General features: G+C 43.3%; 1 long non-coding RNA gene across 1 annotated transcript; it reads left to right on the top strand.

Moving 5' to 3' along the window:
- Positions 1–10: 10 nt before the first annotated feature.
- On the top strand, positions 11–5722 carry LOC134407686 (uncharacterized). Its single transcript, XR_010026050.1, has 2 exons — positions 11–2684; positions 5124–5722. It is a non-coding gene; the product is annotated as an uncharacterized LOC134407686 (long non-coding RNA).
- Positions 5723–6132: the final 410 nt, after the last annotated feature.

Genomic DNA, 6132 nt, shown 5'->3' with positions numbered 1-6132 from the left:
GGAGGGGAGGGGGCGCAGGAACAGGAAAGATGGGGGCAGTGAAGACTTAAAGCCAGTAAATAGGAAACTAGCAAATGAATCTGCTCAGTAACTAATGGTGTGATTGTTCTCTCAGTGTGTGGCAAGGCTCAGAGTCCATGTGGATGTGAACGCAAGTTGCTAACTGTTGACCTGGCCCCTAGGGGCTTCCCATTGTGCTCCACCATTCCTTAAGCACCTGATGCATCCCTGACCCCCCAGGCAAAGGGCTCTTTAACCCCTCTCTCCTCCCTGGTGTGAACAGCAACAGAGGCTTTAGCAGAGCTCTCACTTAATGCTCCTCAGCTGCTCGCTCCCATTTATTTATTTTAAGCATTTTTACCCAGCTCTTCAGCTCCAAAAAGGCTCCCGAAGCTGTTTACAAAGATGAAAAACAAAGACGGTCCCTTCCCTCGGGCCTGCAATCTAAAAGACATGGCACCAAGGGAAAGGGATTAAGAAGGCAGCATAAAGTACAGGTCATTGATCCATAGGGGGGGCAATTGGGGGCACACACAAGTATTTATTAATTGCATTGAAGGTTTTAATTGTACTATAAATACATAAATAAAAACATTGTAATGCCTAGGAAGATCGCGCTGGAGCATTAACATCTCCTGAAGCTCTGGCTACTGAGTTTGGATTCCACCGTGTAACAGGAAAAAGTGCTAGAACCATCTTTGGAAAGGGAGGCAGGTAAAGACACGTACCTGCTCCTTCTATCAGGGAATACATCTGCTGGAGCAGGAAAGATGGGGAGGAAGGATGGGACACCCATACTGGAAAAGGTGCTCAGCATCTTCCAGTAGCAGCATCCTATTAGGTTCATCCCTGGATGGTGGGGAGTGGGTCAAAACTCCCTGGAAAAGCCTGTGGGGCAGATTAAATGGAGGGGGGCATCCAGCCCTCGGGATGGCCCCAACCCTGGCATAAAGGGAGAAGCTGCTGTGTGAGCAAATGCCTGAAACGCATCCTAAGGCAAAGGCCTCCATCAACTCCTCTATTGCTACTGGCACTGCAGACAAAGGTGTTAAAGAGTCCTTTACTGGTGTCTCGGCTTGCCCAGGAGTGAGTCAGCAGGCACAGCCAATGTGGCTGGTTTCCAAAGCCCTTGCTCAATTCAAAATGTGACTCCATATATATATATATTTTCTATAATGTTGACTAAAGCAGTACGACCTTGAGATTCTGAGCCTCCGATCTAAAAAGAGGCATACAGTGTTTTTCTGGAAAAAGTAGTAGTGCAGCCTGTTGAGATGTGACGCGTACAATATTCTTATAATATTTTGTATTGGAGAAATCGTATTGGTTCATCACGGTGATGTGATGGTGTTGGAAAACACACTGGTAGCACTGCACAATCACCCTTGCCTGGAGTCCTTTCTGTGTGTTTGGGTAGCAGCAGTTGTGCTGTGGCAGGGATTGTGTGTATGTGTGGCATTTTAATACTTTGATCTGTCAGTAATCCAGAATCATCCTGTAGTAGCAAAGTATCGGGAGAGCCTGTTTCACTAGCTGTGGAATGGTAACGTGTATGCTGTCACTTCCTCATTTCTGGCTATAGAAAGCTTTTTTTTACTTGAAAGGACATTTCATGATTCATGATTTAAAGTGGCATTTATGTGAACGTCTCATAAAATACAGGCTTTACAATCTTAGACAATGGTATCTGGTTTCACTCGCGCATGTGGCCATTTGGGGGATTTCGTTGTGAAATTTGTCGTGATGGTACCTACGAGGCATTACAGCCCTTTACAGTTTTCCTTTCTTCACATATCATTTTGTTCTGAAGCCTTGATCCCCGGACATTGCCGATCTTCAGTTGCCTCTGAGAATGTCCCAAGGCACCTTTCAAGACTATTGCAGTAGGCCTGGATAGCAACTTGCTCTTCTGACAATGGAAAGCTGATATTTCCAGAAAGTGAAATGCCAAATCTTGGTCCCTTTAAAAACAACACCATTCAAATCCTCGGGGGTTTGAGAGCCCCAGTCTCTAGCTGAAGCAACAACCCCCAATAAATAAAGAGTGAAAGACACCAATTTCTACTTAATAATCAGTTGCACTCATTTTCATCATACATCACGTTGAGTTTATTTTATAGCAAAGCGTGCAAAAACCGTCAACTATCTAAATTAAAATGTGAGAAATCACTGGAGAATCTTTAACACAGAACACTTGAGCCAGATTAACACAGAGCTCTTGAGCTAGTTCTCCCTTTTGACAACTAAAGACCAAAGGACACCCCACAACCCCTCAATGCTTTGGTTCCCTTGGATGGCGCTGGAGTTTGTTGTGATCCAGGGCTGAAAAGTATGAGCAAAAAACCCACCCCATCTTGCGGTCATAGTTCTTCAGTCAACTGAAGAGGCTTTTATCAGACGTCAAGTGGAATAACGGGACCCTTTCTCATACAGAGCATTCTGCAACGCAAACACAATGCTGCTAACAGCCTTACATGCGGCTGTTTTGAACTAAGTTCCAAGGCCTTGTGATAGTTTCATCCCCAGCATTTGTGTTTATAGGTTTGTGTGTGTTTATGTACTTAACAAAGCTTTGCTTTCTTCTTCCATCTCCCTTTTCTCCAGACCCATTAAAGGCAGGCAAGGCTGCAAAAGGAAGACCAGGGCCGGGCCCTATAGTTCTTGCCACTGACCTTGCTGGCCGGGTGAGTGATATCTAGGCCTCTGGGTTAGCACAGGTACTTGGACGTATCCATCAGTGCTCCTTTTGCTTCTCTGCTGCAAATACAAGACCTGACCAATCGCTGCTGAGCATTCTCTCAAATGGGTCTCTATAAGAAAAGGGATTGGATTATGGGGCTTTTTGGAACGTTTCCCTCTGTACAAGGAAAAAAGTTTTCCTCTGATTTTTTTTGTTTTCTTAAAAGGTTTTCTGAACAAAAGGCTTGGCTAATTGAGTTCTGCCAAAAAGAGCATAGCAAAAAGGACAGCCAAAAAGTCTTATTGCTTGATGGCAACCTTGATCTGGGGCAGACTGCCCCCCCCCCCGGATGCTGCTTCATCTAAGCCATTGTTGCTACTTAATGAAGTGTAGAGCTCTGCAAATGCCACGTACGCAGTCGTAATGTTTAATATGACCCCGCTCTAGCAAAGTGGACGGTGGCTTTTCAACCTTGCCAATTAATGCAGCAAGTGCTCAATGGAGGTTGCGTTCACACACAGCTTCTGTTTCCAGTGTCTTTTCTAAAAAGAGGAAATGCTCCTTAATCGTGGTGTGTTTGCACATGTCTTATTTATTTGTTTTATTACGCTTACACTCTGCCTTTCTTCTGTGGAACTCAAAAGCAGCCAAGGAGAGTTTGTAGGTGGTCTCCTATCCAAGCATTGGACAGGCCTCGGCCTGCTTAGCTTCAGCCAGGTTATTGAATCATGTGCCATTGAGTAGCACAAACGGCAGGAAAGAATATGCGTTGCTCTGCTTACTTCCATGCCAGCTTCCTAGCCAGAGCAAGGCACCCCTTTACTCCCAGAGAAAATCTAGACATGAATGTGAGAGAGTTTTCCATCATTCGGTGTCCGGGTTGTTTAAATCACACATAGATGGGAAGGCATGGTGTATAGTGAAATGTTGAAGTACAAGTGTTCCCCATAGACACACCCTCAACAAAAGGACAAATATTTAGGCATCTATGTTGATCAATATCAACAACAAACTAATTCTAGCTGGTCTTTTATACAGCTATTGGGTCATAATTGCCCATTCAAGACCGGGCGCCCCATAATACTTTCTATTACAACAGGGATCGCTCACATGTTCAGTTCATTTTGTTCTGGCTATTAATAAACAACATGCAAAACAGGCAATCCTGAAAATCTGCACCATTTCCACAGGGTCTGTTCAGACAACAAACTAAGCCATGGTTACACCACTACTGGTTAGTGAGCATATTTAAACCATGGTTATATAGCCACCATCGTTAGGAATGGTTCACACAACATGCTAAGCCATAATGTTTAGGTCAAAATGCTTAATCCCCACGGCTTAGCGTGTCGTCTGAACAGGGTCATAGTTTTATATGTTACCTAATCCAGCTTTTGTTGTTGCCGATTTTGGGTTAACTTTTCCCCACCAAAATTAGGCTGCTGAAATGAAAGAAGCTTGGGTTAACCAGGAATGGAATTGTGAGTGAAAGGACTCAGGACTCGGTTCAGTTCTGGTACCAAAAAATTCCTAGGCTCAGAGGCACTCTGTTCTTCTAAGGATATGTCTTTTGCACCTCGCTCTGATTAATGGATCTTGGGATCCTTGTAGTATTATTATTATTATTATTATTATTATTATTATTATTATTATTATTATTATTATTATTATTATTATTCCGCCCCATAGCCAAAGCTCTCTGGGCGGTTTACAAAGATTACAACGTTGAATATTAAAAATCGATATACAAAACTTTATTTTACTGAACCTTACTTCAGCTCTAGTGACGAGACTGCATTCCCCACTGAATGTGAGGGCAGCCAGCTAGGTTCAGGGGCTCAGGGCATGCTATTTACATACACAGCTCTGCCTCCAACATTTTGCCATCACTCCCTGCTCCTCCCCAGCACACGCACAGACCTTGCCACCTGAGGCAGCTGCCTCTTTTTGCCTAATGATAGGGCCGGCCCTGTGGTCAATACACTGTACTTGCATACAAAATAGGGTGGATTAAATGTCACAGGGGAAGCAATTACACGAAGGAAGGGAATAATGGACAGAGGGTGGTGGTGGTGATGATAGGGGAGAGGACCAAAAAAGCAGAAGGGAACCTGTGAAAGGGAAATAAGGTGCACACAGGCTACTCTGACCCTCACTGATGAAAACTTTTTTATATCAAAAAGTTTGGGTATAAAATTTGAGAACATTAGAGTTTCCAGAACAGTGGGTGGGATTAAAACAGCCTTGCTGAAACATGGTGCTCTCCAGAAGTGTCAGGCTACAACACATACTGGCTGGGAATGATGGGACTTGTAGTCCAGCATTTGTGGCCGCTGAATTAAGCAGGCGAGGTTTTGCAGCTGATATGTGGAAACTGGTCTCCACCTAGTGGCCAGAAGTGTCATTGCAAAAATGTTGTAAAGAAAGACTTCTGTTCTTTCAGGGCGGAAATTCAACTTTAACTGACTCAATCAATTTTGCAATATATTATTGCTACTTACTTGGTCAAATCTTACTGAGCCATGATTACACAAAGAGAGACTTTGATTTACCAAGTACACGGAAATGTTCTGCTGTCCTGGAGAGAGAGATTCCAATGCCGAGGGGTCCGGAGTGTGGACTTAAATTTTTTAAAAAACCTTTTGTTAAATATGTATATGTATACCATATGTACATTATATATGTATTCCATTGTAAACTGCTTATCTATAAAATATCTGAAAGAAAAAAATACGTTAATATGAGCAAAAGTTACAAATGGCACATACCCAACAATCTGGAGTTATTACAAATTTTATTTTCAATCTATATATTTTCCAGAAAAAACTCACTCCAGAAATTATGTTCCAATTTAACATAAAATTTCTGGGTTTGAATGCACTTTCTCTGCCTTCCCGAAACCTAAACAGATGTGTCAGTTTTTCTATAGAGAGTGTGTTCCAAATTTGTTTTGACCAGTCTATTATTTGTAATCCTTGTGAATTATTCCATTTACAACCCACTTCCGTTTTTACTGTAACAATTAAATTAGATATATATTTTTAGAGATTGTGTCATTGAAATGGCTGGTGAACGGTCTTGATGGTACTACTGGTATGGTATTCCTAACCCCTTTGGGGAGGTGCTCCCTGGTTCATGTCAACAGGACCTCTGTGAAAGACCTGCTTGCTCCAGAGAAGAACTTCTGGGTGTGAACCAAGTCCTTTGTTGTTCTCTGTAGCGTACCTTGCTAAGGAGCTATCATGGATCATACTGAAAAGCCAGTGTGGTGGTTAGAGTGTTGGACTGCAACTCAGGAGATTAGGCCATGGAGATCACTTGGGAGATGCCTTAACGGCACTGGGTTGCAGCTGCTGCTTCCAAAACACTGCACTTTTGCTGCTGCTGGGTGGCAGCGGCCAATCCCATGCCGAAGGCAGCACGGGAGCATTCTGGCAGCCATTCAGCTCGTC

Source organism: Elgaria multicarinata, chromosome 12 (assembly GCF_023053635.1).
Source record: "Elgaria multicarinata webbii isolate HBS135686 ecotype San Diego chromosome 12, rElgMul1.1.pri, whole genome shotgun sequence".
Taxonomy (NCBI): Eukaryota; Metazoa; Chordata; class Lepidosauria; order Squamata; family Anguidae; genus Elgaria; species Elgaria multicarinata.
This window is presented reverse-complemented; position numbering and strand designations above follow the sequence as displayed.